The sequence below is a fragment of the Triturus cristatus genome, chromosome 3_2 (genome assembly GCF_964204655.1).
Source record: "Triturus cristatus chromosome 3_2, aTriCri1.1, whole genome shotgun sequence".
Lineage (NCBI taxonomy): Eukaryota > Metazoa > Chordata > Amphibia > Caudata > Salamandridae > Triturus > Triturus cristatus.
In genome coordinates this window covers 1,099,572,419-1,099,591,590 of record NC_140584.1, presented here as the reverse complement: position 1 = coordinate 1,099,591,590, position 19,172 = coordinate 1,099,572,419, and the positions used below count along the sequence as shown (strand labels likewise).

The following is a 19,172-nucleotide window of genomic DNA, read 5'->3' as shown; positions in this document are numbered from 1 at the left end:
TCCTCCCCGGCCGGCCACCCTCACCATAATATCGCGCCTTATTCCGCCTAGAGAGATGCTTAACCTCTTGCTCGGCTGTTTCATTATATACTAAATTTTTCTCCTTTATTTGCGCTAAGATGGTTGGGCTGGGCCGGACGCTATATTGATTTTCAAGGTCCCCCAACTCCCTCTCCAGCACCGCCATGGTGCGACAGAGAGATTTCAAGACCCCAGCCTCGAGGCCTATTCATTCCCCCCGAATGGTCACCTTAAAGGCTTCCCACAATGCTTCCATAGTTGGAACCGACCCTGTATTTTTCAAGAAGTAATCCGCTATAGCCTTACGGATCCCTTCTGCAAACACCGGATCAAGGAGGGAAGAGGACTACAAGCGCCACTGGAAGGGGGGCGGGACATGGGAGGGCAGAGCCATATCCAAAGCCACTGGGGAATGATCGGACAAAGTTCTAGGTAAATGCCTTAACTGTGTAACCCAATTACAAACATTTGGTGTTCCCAGCCAATAATCAATACTAGACCAAGATTGCCACGCATACGAATGACACGTCCCCTCCATGATATCAGCAAGCCCCAACGATCGCATTCCCTCATGCACTACACCGGTGGCCCTTCGGGGGGGGGGGGCAAACTACTGTCGTTCTTCTGTCCAGCGCGGGGTCAAGTACCACATTAAAGTCACCGCCACAAATAATAGTCTCAGAGGAGATGTTGTAGAGTTTACTCCACAGAGTATCAAAAAAAGACGGGATCGTCCGTGTTTGGGCCATATATATTAACAATAGTTAAAGGTGTATTGTAGAGCTTACCCTGAACTATTATATACCTGCCCTCAGTATCTGTGTCAACCTGGACAGGCGTAAAGGGAACAATTTTTTTAACCAATATCATAACCCCCCGAGCGTACGAGGAGTAAGATGCAGCCAGTTTCACCCCGGCCCACCTTGTGGCAACACTCAAGGCGGACCGCTGCGTGAGATGTGTCTCCTGCAGCAGTGCGACCTTCACATTATGCCTGTCCAGATAGGTTAGCACCTGCCGCACCTTCATGGCATTATTAAGCCACCTGACATTCCAGCTCATTCAAGTGAGATTTGATCGGTTTCTAACTACCATGGCAACATAATCCTGGACATAAGATTGCAACAGGACAACATCCACATTCGTTACACAGCTCAGCACTCAAAAATAGAATCTGCACAATGCCAATACACTGAACCATACGTCCCCAACCACCCCCCCCCCACAGCCGCAAAAGAACATTGCCGCACATATTTCCCTGTATGAACAGAACGGAAACATAACAATTGCAGTTTCACAGTGCATAGTAGATTAGGAGCAAAGAAATACAGTAACCCAATAGGGGCGCTGACGTGGCACCAACATAAACCCAAAACTTTACGCACAGGCGGAATGGGTCGAGCTAGAAGAAAATTGGCAAATCAATTCATGGTCAGGCGCAAAATGCAAAATGTTTTCTTGAGCTACCTGGCGTTATCATTAGGCATGGTGAGCAGTCTATATATCGACTTTTTAATATCGAGGGACAGAAATATCGAGTCAAAAATATCGAATGTACAAAATATCGAAATAGATAATGTCGATGTGAAAAATATCGTTTTTTTTTTTACTTATATGTCGATGTAAGTAATATCGTTAGTAATAATATCGACATGTGAAAATATCGTCATTGTATGTTTAGTAAATATTTTGAAGTTGTTTGTATAAATAGTTAAAATGTATATAATATGAGAAATATTTATATTGTTTTAGGGGCGGGATGTTGGGTTATAGGGGATAAGGGTGGGGAGTGTTTTAAAAAAGTTAATTAATTTTTTTAATATATTGTAAAATTTAATTAGTAAATTTTATTTAAAATGTGAAATGTATATTTAATTTTAGGAGCGGGATGTTGGTTTATAGGGGATAAGGGTGGGAAGTGTTTTAAAAACTGTTTATATATTTGTTAATTAAAAAAACAAATATTTAGAAATTGTAAATTAAATTTAGAATTGTACAAAAAATTTTAGGAGCGGGATGTTGGTTTATAGGGGATAAGGGTGGGAAGTGTTTTAAAAATGTTTATATATTGTTAAAAAAATTTAAAAATTTATTTAGAAATTGTAAATGAAATTTAGAATTTTACAAATAATTTTAGGAGCGGGATGTTGGTTCATAGGGGATAAGGGTGGGAAGTGTTTAAAAAATGTTTATATATTTGTTAATTTTGTATTAAAATTATTTAGAAATTGTAAATTAAATTTCGAATTTTACAAATATTTTTAGGAGCGGGATGTTGGTTTATAGGGGATAAGGGTGGGAAGTGTTTTAAAAATGTTTATATATAGTTTAAATTTTTAAAAAAATTTATTTAGAAATTGTTAATTAAATTTCGAATTTTACTAATATTTTTAGGAGCGGGATGTTGGTTTATAGGGGATAAGGGTGGGAAGTGTTTTAAAAATGTTTATATATTGTTTAATTTTTGTAAAAATTTATTTAGAAATTGTAAATTAAATTTCGAAATTTACAAATAATTTTAGGAGCGGGATGTTGGTTGATAGGGGATAAGGGTGGGAAGTGTTTTAAAAATGTTTATATATTTGTTAATTTTTTATAAAAATTATTTAGAAATTGTAAATTAAATTTAGAATTTTACAAATAATTTTAGGAGCGGAATGTTGGGTTATAGGGGATAAGGGTGGGAAGTTAATTTAAAATGTTTATATATTTTTTAATTTAAAAAAATTATTATTTAGAAAATTTAAATATAATTTAGAATTTTACAAATCCCATAATTAAATATACATTTCAGTCAGAATAGTAAATTAATTAAGTTCAGTGTCCAGCACTTATCTTAATTAAATATAGACTGGAGTGGGAATAGTAAATTAATTAAGTTCATTGTCCAGCACCTACTGTAATTTAATATAGTTTGGAGTGAGAATAGTAAATTAATTAAGTTCAGTGTCCAGCACTTATCTTAATTAAATATAGATTGGAGTGGGAATAGTAAATTAATTCAGTTCAGTGTCCAGCACATACTATAATTAAATATAGGTTGGAGTGAGAATAGGAAATTAATTAAGTTCAGTGTCCAGCACGTATTTTAATTTAATATAGACTGGAGTGGGAATAGTAAATTAATTTAGTTCAGTGTCCAGCACCTACCCTAATTTAATATAGGTTGGAGTGAGAATAGTAAATAAATTAAGTTCAGTGTCCAGCAGTTATCTTAATTAAATATAGAGTGGAGTGGGAATAGTAAATTAATTAAGTTCAGTGTCCAGCACCTACTCTAATTTAATATAGGTTGGAGTGAGAATAGTAAATTAATTATGTTCAGTGTCCAGCACTTATCTTAATTAAATATAGACTAGAGTGGGAATAGTAAATTAATTAAGTTCAGTGTCCAGCATCTACCCTAATTAAATATAGATTGGAGTGAGAATAGTAAATTAATTAAGTTCAGTGTCCAGCACTTATCTTAATTAAATATAGATTGGAGTGGGAATAGTAAATGAATTAAGTTCTGTGTCCAGCACATACTCTAATAAAATATAGGTTGGAGTGAGAATAGTAAATTAATTAAGTTCAGTGTCCAGCACTTATCTTAATTAAATATAGACTGGAGTGGGAATAGTAAATTAATTCTGTTCAGTGTCCAGCACATACTCTAATTAAATATAGGTTGGAGTGAGAATAGTAAATTAATTAAGTTCAGTGTCCAGCACTTATCTTAATTAAATATAGACTGGAGTGGGAATAGTTAATTAATTAAGTTCAGTGTCCAGCACCTACTCTAATGTAATATAGACTGGAGTGGGAATAGTTAATTAATTAAGTTCAGTGTCCAGCACCTACTCTAATGTAATATAGGTTGGAGTGAGAATAGTAAATTAATTAAGTTCAGTGTCCAGCCCTTATCTTAATTAAATATAGACTGGAGTGGGAATAGTAAATTAATTCAGTTCAGTGTCCAGCACATACTCTAATTAAATATAGGTTGGAGTGAGAATAGTAAATTTATTAAGTTCAGTGTCCAGCACTTATCTTAATTTAATATAGACTGGAGTGGGAATAGTAAATTATTTTAGTTCAGTGTCCAGCACCTACCCTAATTTAATATAGGTTGGAGTGAGAATAGAAATTAATTACGTTCAGTGTCCAGCAGTTATCTTAATTAAATATAGACTGGAGTGGGAATATTAAATTAATTAAGTTCAGTGTCCAGCACCTACTCTAATTTAATATAGGTTGGAGTGAGAATAGTAAATTAATTATGTTCAGTGTCCAGCACTTATCTTAATTAAATATAGACTAGAGTGGGAATAGTAAATTAATTAAGTTCAGTGTCCAGCATCTACTCTAATTAAATATAGATTGGAGTGAGAATAGTAAATTAATTAAGTTCAGTGTCCAGCAGTTATCTTAATTAAATATAGAGTGGAGTGGGAATAGTAAATTAATTCAGTTCAGTGTCCAGCATCTACCCTAATTAAATATAGATTGGAGTGAGAATAGTAAATTAATTAAGTTCAGTGTCCCGCAGTTATCTTAATTAAATATAGAGTGGAGTGGGAATAGTAAATTAATTAAGTTCAGTGTCCAGCACCTACTCTAATTTAATATAGGTTGGAGTGAGAATAGTAAATTAATTATGTTCAGTGTGCAGCACTTATCTTAATTAAATATAGATTGGAGTGGGAATAGTAAATTAATTCAGTTCAGTGTCCAGCACATACTATAATTAAATATAGGTTGGAGTGAGAATAGGAAATTAATTAAGTTCAGTGTCCAGCACGTATTTTAATTTAATATAGACTGGAGTGGGAATAGTAAATTAATTTAGTTCAGTGTCCAGCACCTACCCTAATTTAATATAGGTTGGAGTGAGAATAGTAAATAAATTAAGTTCAGTGTCCAGCAGTTATCTTAATTAAATATAGAGTGGAGTGGGAATAGTAAATTAATTAAGTTCAGTGTCCAGCACCTACTCTAATTTAATATAGGTTGGAGTGAGAATAGTAAATTAATTATGTTCAGTGTCCAGCACTTATCTTAATTAAATATAGACTAGAGTGGGAATAGTAAATTAATTAAGTTCAGTGTCCAGCATCTACCCTAATTAAATATAGATTGGAGTGAGAATAGTAAATTAATTAAGTTCAGTGTCCAGCACTTATCTTAATTAAATATAGATTGGAGTGGGAATAGTAAATGAATTAAGTTCTGTGTCCAGCACATACTCTAATAAAATATAGGTTGGAGTGAGAATAGTAAATTAATTAAGTTCAGTGTCCAGCACTTATCTTAATTAAATATAGACTGGAGTGGGAATAGTAAATTAATTCTGTTCAGTGTCCAGCACATACTCTAATTAAATATAGGTTGGAGTGAGAATAGTAAATTAATTAAGTTCAGTGTCCAGCACTTATCTTAATTAAATATAGACTGGAGTGGGAATAGTTAATTAATTAAGTTCAGTGTCCAGCACCTACTCTAATGTAATATAGACTGGAGTGGGAATAGTTAATTAATTAAGTTCAGTGTCCAGCACCTACTCTAATGTAATATAGGTTGGAGTGAGAATAGTACATTAATTAAGTTCAGTGTCCAGCCCTTATCTTAATTAAATATAGACTGGAGTGGGAATAGTAAATTAATTCAGTTCAGTGTCCAGCACATACTCTAATTAAATATAGGTTGGAGTGAGAATAGTAAATTTATTAAGTTCAGTGTCCAGCACTTATCTTAATTTAATATAGACTGGAGTGGGAATAGTAAATTATTTTAGTTCAGTGTCCAGCATCTACCCTAATTAAATATAGATTGGAGTGAGAATAGTAAATTAATTAAGTTCAGTGTCCAGCAGTTATCTTAATTAAATATAGAGTGGAGTGGGAATAGTAAATTAATTAAGTTCAGTGTCCAGCATCTACCCTAATTAAATATAGATTGGAGTGAGAATAGTAAATTAATTAAGTTCAGTATCCAGCAGTTATCTTAATTAAATATAGAGTGGAGTGGGAATAGTAAATTAATTAAGTTCAGTGTCCAGCACCTACTCTAATTTAATATAGGTTGGAGTGAGAATAGTAAATTAATTATGTTCAGTGTCCAGCACTTATCTTAATTAAATATAGACTAGAGTGGGAATAGTAAATTAATTAAGTTCAGTGTCCAGCATCTACCCTAATTAAATATAGACTGGAGTGGGAATAGTAAATTAATTTAGTTCAGTGTCCAGCACCTACTATAATTTAATATAGGTTGGAGTGAGAATAGTAAATTAATTAAGTTCAGTCTGTAGTGGGAGTAGTATGTTAATTTAGTTTGGTAAATAGCAAATATTAGAATTAAATATAGAGTTGAATAGGAACAGTTAAATTAATTTTTTTTAATTTACAAAAAATCTGTAGATTTTAGTTTTGGTTGGATAAAAGATAGAAGTTATATCAGAATGCAAATTCCATTTTTTTTTATAAAATAGTAGAAAGGAAAATAAGATTTGTTTTATAGTTGTTTGAATGTATATTCATTAGAGAGAAAATATTGTTGATTATTACGCATATTCTAATAATTAAATCATTGAAATAAACATGTAATAAAATTATTAATGTTTAACATTTGTATTATAGTCATAATTTTGTTATAATGGATATATATTTGTTTAATGTATATTTTGGACATGAATATATGAACACACAAAATAATTAAAAATAAAAAAATCTGATTTTTATAGCTGTTTAATATTTATACATTTATATTGTGTACTCTCAACATTTTTAGACTTTATTTGAATTTATAAGAAATTGTATGTTTTGAAATATATGATTAATATATTTTAATTATTCATATTTATATTACATAATTAAAATTGAAATTGTTTACATTTTAGAATATGTATTTTTTTATTTTTTTTTGGTATGTTGTAGATACACTATATTAATTATATCATGTTCATCTATTTATTTTGGTAATATATACAGTTTTATTGATATATTAATACAAATATTTTATTTATTATATTTATTTTAATACTTTAAATAATTTTCACATAGATAAAAAAAATAGGTATTCTTTTTGAGTATTTTATTCTAACGTTTTACTAATTTTTAAAGTAATGTGTAATGTTAAATAAATAGTTAGGGCATTTATTGGTATTTTTTTAGTTGTTATGTTTGTTTGGGTCTTTTATTTTGTAACCGCTCGCTGTTGTTTTGGGTTATTTTGGTCGAATCCAGGTCGCGGTCGGGAGCTGTTTCGCGTTTGAGAAGGTAAGAGTTATTTTCTTTATTATTAAATAGTTTTAAGTGTTTTGTGGAAGTAGTAATGTTGTAATAAGTGTGTATGGATTGATGTTTTAGAAGTTAGGGTGTTAGTAATAGTTTGTATACGGTTTTATAATTTACGTTGTGTTCCGTGTTTGTGGCTTTGTTAGTGTTTTGTTATTTCGGTGTGTTAAAGTTTTATAGTGTTTGAATTACATTTGTAGTGATGTTTTTAGGTGCCTTATGTGTGTTTGTGTGTGGGTGGGAATGTTTGTTTCTCTTTTGTAGGTTTTACGGAGAAGATATTTTCGTCGGTTTCAAACACCTTATTTTTTTTAAAGGAAGTGTGTATTAGTTGTGTTTACTAATCTTTATTTTACACTTCCTTTATTGTTCGGGTTTCCAGGAGCGGTTATTTACCTTTTTAATATTTTTCGGGATTTTTATGGTTAATGGATAGTCTTTTTTTGCGTAGACGTTGTTTTCGATAAACAGTTGTATTTTTACATTTTATTTGGAATTTTTTTTGATACCTATGGATTTTGAACTACCTGGATTTATTTGGAAGGAATGTTATTATCCCATTGGAGCAACTACACAGGTAAGTTCATTTAAATATTTTAATTGTTGGTGGCCAAACCTTATATATTTAATATTGTTGTTGTGTACTTGGTTTGTTTAAATATGTTGTCTAAATATATGTCGATATAATTGATTTATATATTTTAGACCACATAATTAAATATGTGATATAATAAAGTGGTTTGTTTATGTTGTGATAGTTGTTTTAGTAGAATTGTGGGTTAATATTTAGGAAAGGGTTTAGAAGAGAGTTTGAGCTATTATATTTAAGTACTCAAGTCCTCTTGTGGATGGGTATAGCTGTACCTGTTGTTGTAGGTAATTATACATTTGAGTAGTTTGTCTAGATTGTTTTGGTTTTAATTGTAGGACAGATTGTTGCATTCTTAATTCTTGGAAACTTTGTTCCTTTTGTATGGCAATTAGTAGTTTTTGTAGTGTTGGAGTTGTTCTCCCAGTAGAAGTTAGGAATGCATTATGCCAGCCCTCGACGGCGTTGTTAGTTTTGGCTTGTTGGTTGAGTGTACTTACATATACATTCCACCAAGGTATTTGGAACTTGGGCTGACGTCTATGGTCTGATCTGTGTAGTCTCCCCACCCAGGTATCCTCAAAATAATCTAAGAGGGGAGATAACTTTACTTCATTTTGTTTGTAGAATGGACTTTCTAATAAAAGATTGTAATGTTCTGCAACATCTGTGGTTGGTACATAAGCTAGGGCTGTTAGAAGTTTTATTTGATGTGCAAAACTTATGTTAGTGGCATATTCTACACTTAGTGAAGATTTTTGTAAATGTCTCCATATACATTGGTTTAGATGGAAGTAACATCCTTGGATAGCTGTATGGGGGTACAGTTTTAGAATGCAATTTATCTTGGCTTGCTCAAAGTCTATGATAATTCTTTGAGGGTAAAAATCATTTGATTCTTGTTTTAGTTTTCCTAGCATTTCATTATATGTTGTGTTTTGTTTGTTAGGTAATAGTGCATAAATTAAAGGTATGGAAGTGTTGTGATATTGACCGTGTATTGTGTAAAGCTGGTAGAATGGTTTTGGGCATATTGTAAAGGTGCCATCCATCATCCATGTTTGGCATTGTTGCAGTTTAGTTATATTGTTTGCAGTAGCAAACATTATGATTCTTTTTTCTGTGCTTTTGTTATCAAAAAAAATAAAAGGTTCATTATTGTGGGTGATAGTTAATTCTGGTGGAATGATGATCTCTTGAAAAGTTTTAGGGGATGGTATAGTTGTTGTGGTTGCTTTTTTGGTCCTAGCAATAGTTCTTTTTATAGAAGCAATTGATGGTAATTGGCCTCTTGCTTCTTTGGGCACTCTAGGTAATAGTTCTTTTAGGATTACACTTGTAGCAGTTTGTGAACCAGTGCTTAATTCTTTGATATTTTCAAGGGTTGATCTGACTTCTATTTCAGAGAGATTGGGTGGATGGTTATGCTCTCTTGTATATAGTACAGTTGTTTCTCTTGTTGTTGCTCGTCCGTAGCATTTGTTAGAATAATATTTAGTACACTTCCAGTTCACTTTTCGGTCCGTCTGCTTTTCTTGGGTGTATGTGTAACCCATGTAACACAATAGGAATTTTCCTTTCTGCGAAGTTATAAATTGGGCTTCTTCTGTCATCGTGATGTGTTAGAAATCTGGAAAAAATGTATATGAAAATATATGTAATAGTACTTTATATATTTAAATGAAAATAGCAAAAAAGCATTTTTTTTATATATACTTACCAAGTGTTTTTGGTTGTATTTGAATGAAGATGTTGTTTGTAGACAAAATGCTGTTTAGTTGATGTAGTCTCTGAAAGTTAAAGAAGATATATTGTTTTGGTTGGTTTAGTTTTTTAAGTGGGGTAGTATTGCTGTTTGGTATAGACTATATTTTTTTTGTTCAAACGTATTTTATTGTTTTACAAATCAACAACTCAAAAAACATTCCCCTGCCTTCACCTGTCCCGGAAGTACCACACATTTATCATCAAGACCAATTATTCAGGAGAAGGAACAACCTTCCCACCCAGTTCTCTACCCCCCCCTCCCCCACCACATGTCAATGTACCCCGGTCCCCTACCCCTCTTACTATGTGCCCCTCCTCCCTAATAAATAAGATGGAGTAGCCCAACCTCTCCCTAAGCAAACAGAGTCTTCCCTCATGCCCAGTGGTATAGACTATAGGTGTTAATTTATACAGGTTTTTTTAAACTTAAAAAAGAGAACATGGATTTGTTTAGGGGTTTAGGATGTTTTGGGGTTTGAGTAGGATTTAATTAATATTTTATAAAGTATTTTGATACTATACTTACTTTTTAGTGAGTCTTTTCTGGCAATCTTCAATATTTTCTTTAGCTGTTTGGAGTAATATCTGTAGTGGAAACATAAAGAGATGGAATATATAAGTTAGTTATTTATTTGAGTAAAGATACATTAGTGTTTTAGTTTAATTTGGCAGTTTAGTTAGAAAAGAATATTTACTTACGTTTTTAGAATAGTAGTAGGATGTAGAGTTCTTCTGTTTAGCAGAGTTTCTTCTTCGTTCAATGCTTTGGTTTAAGGCACAGTAGAAGACTTGTTTTGATTGGTTTATATAGTGGTTTTAAATTGTTTCTTGAATGTTATTGGTTTTTCTGTATGTGGCCTTTCTATTGGATGGTTTGAATTTTTTTAAGTTAATTGGTTCCTTTTATGGAAAATGCTAAGTAAGAGTATATTTAGTTTTAAAGGAGGAGAATTTTAAATCATTATATATAAAAAGATTGTTTATAATGTGTAGTGATTTTTTAAAAATGTGTTCGAAATGCCAATGTGATAATTATTTCAGTGTTTTTTTATTATGTTGTTAAATATTGAGATCGCTATAAATGTTATGTTTATGTTTAAGTAGAATCTCATTTGAAAAATGTATGTTTTGGGAAAATATTGTCTTTATGTTGTTTAAAGTATTGGTTTTATTAGTATTAAAATTGTCGATATATTTTAAAAAAAACGATATTATTGATGTCTATATTTTGGTTATCGATATTTGTGACATGTGTCATATTTATTTACTCATGTCGATATTTAGTATTGCGATATTTATGTGTGCGATTTTTGTGTGATCGATATAATTGTATTGCGATATAGTAGTGTCGATATTAGTGTCGTTTTTTAGGTCTCGCTGAGCCCCAGCGCTTGCGCTGGCTCGGAGAGACATTTTGTATCTGGGAATTTTCAAGTGCTGCCTGTGGCCTAAAGCTTGAGTGCACGCGAGCGTGCACGCGCGCAGCCGGCAATCACTGATGCGCGCGCATCACTCGCATGCCGTCCCGTCCTAGCGATCGCGATCACTTTCGCTTTGATCGCGATCGTATTACTTTCGCTTTCACGGCCGCGCGGCCGTTACTTTCACGGCCGCGCGGCCAATGCTTGTTTCTTTTGCCACCATCTCCTCTGCTGCTACCCTTCACTGTTTTTTTTTTATTAACCACCCCACCTCAACAGGCTCCTCTATTGCTCTGCTAACCCCTTCACTCTCATCACCGTCTGTCAAGGGCACTGACTTTCTAACCCAACTCACACCCCCATTCTTCCTTGTTCCTTCGCCCCTCCAAGTCCCATGTATTTTTTAGAGTGTAATATTATGAGGGCCTGCAATCGCATTTTACTATTAAAACATTTATTTCTCTAAAGGCTGTTCTTTTTGTACCTTTTATTTTTTTGTATTTTACAACTGCAAGATTGGCATGCGCCAGCTTGAAGCGGTAAGTTTAAAGAAAATGGCTGCTGCGTAATGATGTATGCATGTGTATACATTATTACAAAATGCACTGCAACAATTTTTTTTGTTGCCAATGCTGTTTAGCATTGGCAATAAACATTTAATTTCTTTTTCTAATGGGGCGAGACCTATTAACAATGCCAATGCTTGCTTCAACCTAAATGTTCATTCCTCACACACACCCTTTGCCCCTCAGACCTTGTCCTCCCCGTTCTCCCTCCTTCACCCATTCGTCTAACTGCATTCTCAGCTAGGTGCCCATTCACGCCTATTTTCTCTTCCTTCTTTCCTCCCCTACCTTTCTCTCTTCTTTCTTCGTCACTTTTTCTGTCCGTCTGTTCTTTGCATTTCCTCTCCCTTCCGCTTCTCCTTTTTCATAACGGAACATCTCTTTCCGCTCTCTCTGGTGGTCTTCAACTTGTCTCCATGTTGTTAAGCGTCTCCCTCCCTTTGATCCTCTTTCATCTTCTTCTCCTATCCATGTATGTCTGCACCTTGTTTATTTTCGTTCTCTCCGTCTCCTGCTCTCCTTCTTTTCCCCTCACCTCATCTCCTACCTGTCCCCTCTTCACCCTAGCCCTATTTGCCCTTCCACGCCTCTCCATCCCTTGTACACCTGCTCCCTAGATTACATTCCCGCCTTCTCTCCCCATTGCTTAACCTCCTTCCACGTCTTTCTTTTCCCCCAATGCTTCCCGCGTTCTCTCCCTCTTGTCATACCCTCCTACATTTCCTCCCATAGGCCCTCCTTTCCCCAAACGTCTACCAGTCTTACCTTAGCTTACCCTCGTTTTTTTCCTTTGTAATTCCTCCTTTCTTCCACCACTATTTCTCTCACCTAATTTCCTGCGTTCTCTCCCTCCCTCTTCCCATCACTTCGCCTTAAGCCATTTATTTAACCTCTCACTGCTCCTTTCTCTCCCTCGCGCCTCTTCTCTCGCCTCCCACATACCTGGCGCCTGTTCTTTTATCACCCCCTCTCTCTTTCTACCACCCCATACCTCCTGTTTCTCTCCCTTACTCTCTTTCGCTCCGTTTCTCGCGTCTCCCCCTCGTTTATCCTCTCCTTCCTCCTTCTCTCACCTCTTCTAATACCTTTCCCTGCTCACCCCCCTTTGCGCTCACATTTTGCTTTTTCTCAGAAGCGTTTGATTCCCATTTTAGCCCGGGAAGAGCAGAGAGGCCCGCTGCCTTTGAAGGTGGCGCTGTATGCGGCCCTCGGAAGGAATCAATGAGCCGGACGAGGGGTGGGGGGTGGGGAGAGGGGGTTGGGCTCGGGTGGTGTATGAGAGGTGGCTGGATGGAGGCAGTGTGGAGGGGGGCCTGCCAGCGTCGCATCACAAAGGAAGCTCACCTTTCCCTCTGCCTCAGAAGATAAAGCGCTCATTAAGTGACATTTTAACAACAGGAAAAGATTATTAAAAAGCGCGCGGAACAAATGGCGACATCACGGAGCAGCTGCTTTGAAAAGAACGCCCTCCGCGGGGAGGTTGTCTAAGCAAATATCGGGCATGTTGTTATTCAACATTCACTGAAAACAGGAGCCTCACACATATGGTGATGCGGTGTTTTTTAGGAAGGGAGGGGGTTCTGGGAGATTGTGTCATTCTTGTGTTCACACAGAGGCGGTGCAGGGCGGCAGGATTGCAAGCTTCCCTCAAGCACACAGAACTATAGGTAGAGCCCAGGCAGCAGCAGTGCAAGCTTCTCTTAAGCGCACAGAACCATAGGTAGAGCCTAGGCAGCAGCAATGCAAGCTTCCCTCAAGCGCACAGAACCATAGGTAGAGCCCAGGCGGCAGCAGTGCAAGCTTCCCTCAAGCGCACAGAACCATAGGTAGAGCCAAGGCAGAAGCAGTGCAAGCTTCCCTCAAGCGCACAGAACCATAGGTAGAGCCCAGGCGGCAGCAGTGCAAGCTTCTCTCAAGCGCACAGAACCATAGGTAGAGCCCAGGCGGCAGGATTGCAAGCTTCCCTCAAGCGCACAGAACCATAGGAAGAGCCCAGGCAGCAGCAGTGCAAGCTTCCCTCAAGCGCACAGAACCATAGGTAGAGCCCAGGCAGAAGCAGTGCAAGCTTCCCTCAAGCGTACAGAACCATAGGTAGAGCCCAGGCAGCAGCAGTGCAAGCTTCCCTCAAGCACACAGAACCATAGGTAGAGCCCAGGCAGCAGCAGCGCAAGCTTCCCTCAAGCGCACAGAACCATAGGTAGAGCCCAGGCAGCAGCAGTGCAAGCTTCTCTCAAGCGCACAGCACCATGGGTAGAGCCCAGTCGGCAGGATTGCAAGCTTCCCTCAAGCGCACAGAACCATAGGTAGAGCCCAGGCAGAAGCAGTGCAAGCTGCCCTCAAGCGCACAGAACCATAGATAGAGCCCAGGCAGAAGCAGTGCAAGCTTCCCTCAAGTGTACATAACCGTAGGTAGAGCCCAGGCAGCAGCAGTGCAAGCTTCCCTCAAGCACACAGAACCATAGGTAGAGCCCAGGCAGCAGCAGTGCAAGCTTCCCTCAAGCGCACAGAACCATAGGTAGAGCCCAGGCAGCAGCAGTGCAAGCTTCTATAGCTCGTAGACCAGGGTACAGGTGTATTGTTATGCAACATTATTATATATGTGGGCGTTGAAGCGCTTGCCTTCATGGATGGCATGCTACGCTGTGTAAGGTGTGTAGTTCCTGATTTGATCCTATGTAGGAAGTGTTTCCATATCGTGTGTGATGACCACCGAGGTGCAGGTAACGTGTTATGGGATGCAGCGCTTAGCAATGTGAAGGATGAAGAAGCGTGAGAGAGAGCGGCATAGTTTGGGCAGAGGTGAAGCATTCTTTCACAGATATAGAGGTCCTTGACATACACAAAGAACAAATATATCGCAGGGCAGGGGCGGCTCCTCCGTTTGAGTGGAGGAGCGTTGCAGTGTCAGGACGGGGCAGGGCCTGCTGAGCGGCAGCAGGGAGGAGTGGTGGGAAGAGGGCTGCCTGTGCACTGTTTAAAGTGCTCATGTCTCTTTGGCCGGCCCTCTTGCGACGGCCAGCCAAATATGCACACTTTAAGCCTCACAACCCAGCTGGCTTAAGGCAGCTGGGTTGAGAACAAGTGCAGGTCTCCTGCGTGCTGCGCAGGGCACAAGTCCCAAAAAAATAAGTGGGGGGACCGACCAAGTAAGACAATATGCAAATGACCTCATGACGCTACGACGTAGCACTATCAAATAAATAAAATAGTGCTATTTAAATTATTTGTGTAAAGACTGGGACAGACTAACCCATCTGACAGTCCTATAGTGTCTGCATTTATATACAGGGACAGAACAAAGGCAAAAGCATGCCTCTCTTGAGTACCTGTGAAGAGAAGGCAAGTTGTGTGCCTTTATTTCCCTTTTTGGCATTTACATTTAAATGTAAGGTTCCAGGCATCCCCCAATCAGCATATACAAAAGGAGGCAGGATGTCCCCTTAACTTCGGCCCAGCAGGAGGTGAAAAATTGCTCCCTCGCTGCCTGCACGTTGCTGCTGGGAATGGAAAGCAGGAAACGTGCAGGTGCTGCTGAACGTGTCCCGGTGTCTGTAAACACCGGGACAAGTTAAGCATATTTCTCTGGGGCCCAAGTTTTTAGCAGGGGGGACAGCGTCCTCCCTGTGAAAAGAGTGGGGGGGATGGTGTGTACCTGCGTGTACCCCCGCCTCAAGCCCTGGTGCTGCAGAGCACCGAGATACGTCGCTCCCACCAACCAGGGCGCTGCTTTCATGCTGCATGTGAGCAGCACCAGGATTGGCGGGGGAGTTTGCTGGTGCCCGCACTGCAGTCGTTAGAAGAGGTCCAGAGCAGAGGACTTGTGAGGTAAGTTTTTAATGTTTAATTTTGTTTGTGCGCATGCCCTCCTCTCCTCCCCTTAGATGCCAGCCGCCACTTTTGCTGGGTCAAGTTTCCTTCTCACTTTGTGTTTTAAAGGGGCATACAGGAGAATTGCAAGCTCCCCACACACTGAACGGGTGCAGGCAGCAACAGCAGCACATGCTGCCCACCACCCTCACGCATACTCGGGTAAAGCACAGGCCAGAGCTCTCACGTTTCTTTGCACTCTGGACTTGTTGCCCTGTTTTTATAATTGGACAAATAGTTCGACAAATTCAAGAATGTAATACACCTGGACCAGCTATGCCACTCATACATTGACTTGGAGTAGCAGTGCATCCTTTGCCTGCACACACTGAATAGATACTGAGCTCCTGGCAGTCCCCAAACTTTCCTTCGCACACTAAACATGCAGAGTACTGGTAAATTAGTGCAAACCTTCTCTCACGCACAGACACACACACACACACACACACACACACACACACACACACACACACACACACACACACACACACACAGATACACCCCACCCTAAAGCATGCTTAAACTGCTCTCAACCTGTCACAAATGTTCAAAGGTGCAGAGGTAGAGGTAACTGTGTTGGCAATGACTGGAAGATGAACCCGACAGGGCAAAAATAATTCTGTGAGGCAGAGTCAGGCATCTCAGCCTCACATGTCAGTGCCCCATGCTGGATTCGTTTTCACGGATCAGCTGATGGTCTACGCTGCACACCGGGGCAAATGCTCATGTCCTGAAAAGGGCTGGAGGTTGAGCGTGTAAAAGTTGGCCAACTATGGCTGAAACCTCTGGTGGTCAGAAAAGGTAAAGCTTTTGGGAAACCCCCTTTTTAGGTCTGGCCTGACCCAGCGCATGCGCTGGTCAGGCGAGACTTATTGAGAGTGCTCCAAAAAGTGCCACCAGGCCAGCCTAGAGCTACAGTGCATGTGCGCGGGCGCGTGCGCTTGACCGCGATTACTTTCACTTTCGCATCCGCACGGCTGCTTTGATGTTTGATTGCGATCATTTTCACTTTCGCGGGGCATAGCCAATAGGTCTAGCTTTTGGGACCTTATAAGTATTTAGTTATGCAACTGTTGCATGACTAAACACTTATAAGGTCCCAAAGGCGAGACCTATTGGCTATGCCAATGCTTGTTAAATAAGTATACAATGTCGATATTTTTGATGTCGATATATTTGATGCGATATTTGTGTAGTTCGATAATGTGTCTGTCGATAATATGTCAGAGATCCATTAGGCATATAAAACAATTCGAAACATGCGGCCGTGCCGGCGTCCTTTAACGGCACTTACAAATCATGGTACACATGAAGCAGAAATGTCACTCATGTCAGCACACTCGATAGCCCTATATCAATCCGCAAGGGGAAAAACTACACAGAAAAAGCCATGAGAGTACTAGGCAAAATAACAATAATAAACAGAGTTAGACTAGTCTCACGTGCTCAGTCTTCAGAGTCAGAATATCCACTCTTCCCACGTAATGTCTCCTGCCGCTCCAGCCGTCGAGTGTATTGTTATGCCTCCTTTGGGGTCATAAAGATACGTGCCTTCCCGTCATGTTGTATTCGCAGGCAAGCCGGATAGAGCATAGCATAGGAAATTTGAAGAGACTGCAGCTTCTTCTTCACAGGATGAAAGGCTCGACGAGCCTGTTGTACTGCGACAGTGAAGTCAGGGAACAGTTCTATTTTCATCCCTTGATAGTCGAGCCTCCCCTTCTCCCTGGCCAGACGGAGAGCCATATCCCTATCCCTTTAGTTAAGGAGTCTGGCAATAATTGGTCGCGGTGGGGCTCCCGGAATAGGCTCAGGGGTCAGAGACCGGTGAGCCCGCTCGACGATAAACACTTTGGAAAAGTGTTCAGCTCCCAGCAGCGTCGTGAGCATTGTTCAATATATGTCTCCATGGGCCCAGTGTTGGTAGTTTTGGCCACCCCAATAATGCGCAGGTTATTTCTTCGGGAACAAGCTTCTATGTCCTTGTTTTTGGCCTTAATGACTTCAATTACTTTCTCCATAGTGGCACATGAGGTTCCTACCACCTCCATCCGATCCTCCGTTGCCGAGATGCGGGCCTCCGCCTCTGCAATTTGTGCACCGTGCTTGTCTAGCTTCGAGGCCATATTGTCCATGCGGAGATTGAATCCATCAATTTTAGCATCTATGGTTTGGAGGCTTTGTTGCATATTGAGCATCATGCGCTCCAGCCGTGCAGTCGGGCCCTGCTCCAGGTCTGGTTCCGATTCAAGGGCGGCAGGCGTAGAGGCTTTAATACTCGTTTTAGCCATATACTGAAGCTTACTTTGCTGTTTGTCTGTGCGCCCCATATTAATACTGGAATAGGGTCAGCAGAGGAACGTGGTTTTATAGAAATACAGCAATCTGCACCTGCGACCAACCTGTGCACTAGATAGGATGTTCAGCAGAATACCGGCGCCTAAATGAGCAATTCCACCCTAGGGATGTAGTAAATATGGGGCGAGTTGACGACACAGCCTACATCACCATTAGACGCATAATACTGATTATGAGGCGGTATCCCACGCAGCACAGAGAGCACGCAGCAGAAACAGAGCGCAGACACAGTCCAAGCGATATACAGTATATTACACAACCCTACAGAGGCGTCAGGAAAGCAGGTGATGTGCTGGTCAATGTGCTTATCCCGTGTAGGCCCAGCACAATATACACTCAATCCCGTCTTCACATAGGCCTCGACAAGTCCGGGAGGCCTCCCAAGCCCCACTGCCTCTCAGCGCTTCACAAGGCAGACGCGCCCCAAACGGCCCAGCAGTTGCGCGCTCTAGGCATCAGGAGCAGGGCTATCCCGCTGAGATCGGCCGCAGCCGGGACCAAGATGCACCACGGCTCGTCCCGGGCCGACAAAGACCCCGCCAGCGAGCGCGAAGAGTCCCGGTGATGAGAGCTGGCCACGGAAGTCAGCGTAGCCCTCCCAGAGCAGTCCGACCGAGGGCAAAACTCCGCAGCCGGCGTCCTGCCCCACAGGAACGCCGCAGGTCTGGCAGGAAACTCACCGCTCCGCAGGCCTCCGCTTCCGCGATAGCACCCAGGACTGCAGACGGGGGCCTCACCACAGAACCTGGCCCTCCACAATAACTGATCGACGCATCGCCAAGCAGAGGGGCCTTGCAGCAACCTCCCCATCCAGGCAGCAGGCGGTCAACAGCGGCATCCGGCTCGGTGAGGTAGGTCACAACACCAGGGCCGCCATTAGCCACGTAATGCAGCGCAGTAGATAACTCTATGCCCAGGGGTACCACCAGCAGCTGAAATCAGTCACTATCCCACAGATAGGTGTCAGGAGGCAGCACCGCAGCATACAGCGCACCACCGGCTAGTCAGAATAGAAGCCTTCCACCAATGAAGTAGCTAGCAGGCCCATCTGGCAGCCGCCATTTAACCCGCAGCGCGGTCCGTCAGCTCAAGGTCGTGTTCCCAGGGGTAGAGACAGTGAAATACACAAATTTTCACAGCAGAGTATTCCACAGCAATATATAAACAGGCAGCCGTCGTTATTAGCCATGGATGGCGCCAGTAGTTGCGGATTATTGACGGATTGACAGCTCGACCAGCAGAGCTACACTAAGGTGCATCCATCTTGCTCCGGGCTCGCTAGCGCCCCCCCACCACACAGATAACA

The 19,172-nt window shown here is 40.1% G+C and overlaps 1 long non-coding RNA gene across 1 annotated transcript in view; it reads right to left on the bottom strand.

Moving 5' to 3' along the window:
• Positions 1-17,185, bottom strand: part of LOC146859203 (uncharacterized) — a 349,302-nt gene extending 332,117 nt beyond the window's left edge. The window contains exon 1 of the long non-coding RNA XR_014980074.1: positions 16,951-17,185. This is a non-coding gene — a long non-coding RNA (uncharacterized LOC146859203). The remainder of the gene's footprint in view (positions 1-16,950) is intronic.
• Positions 17,186-19,172: the final 1,987 nt, after the last annotated feature.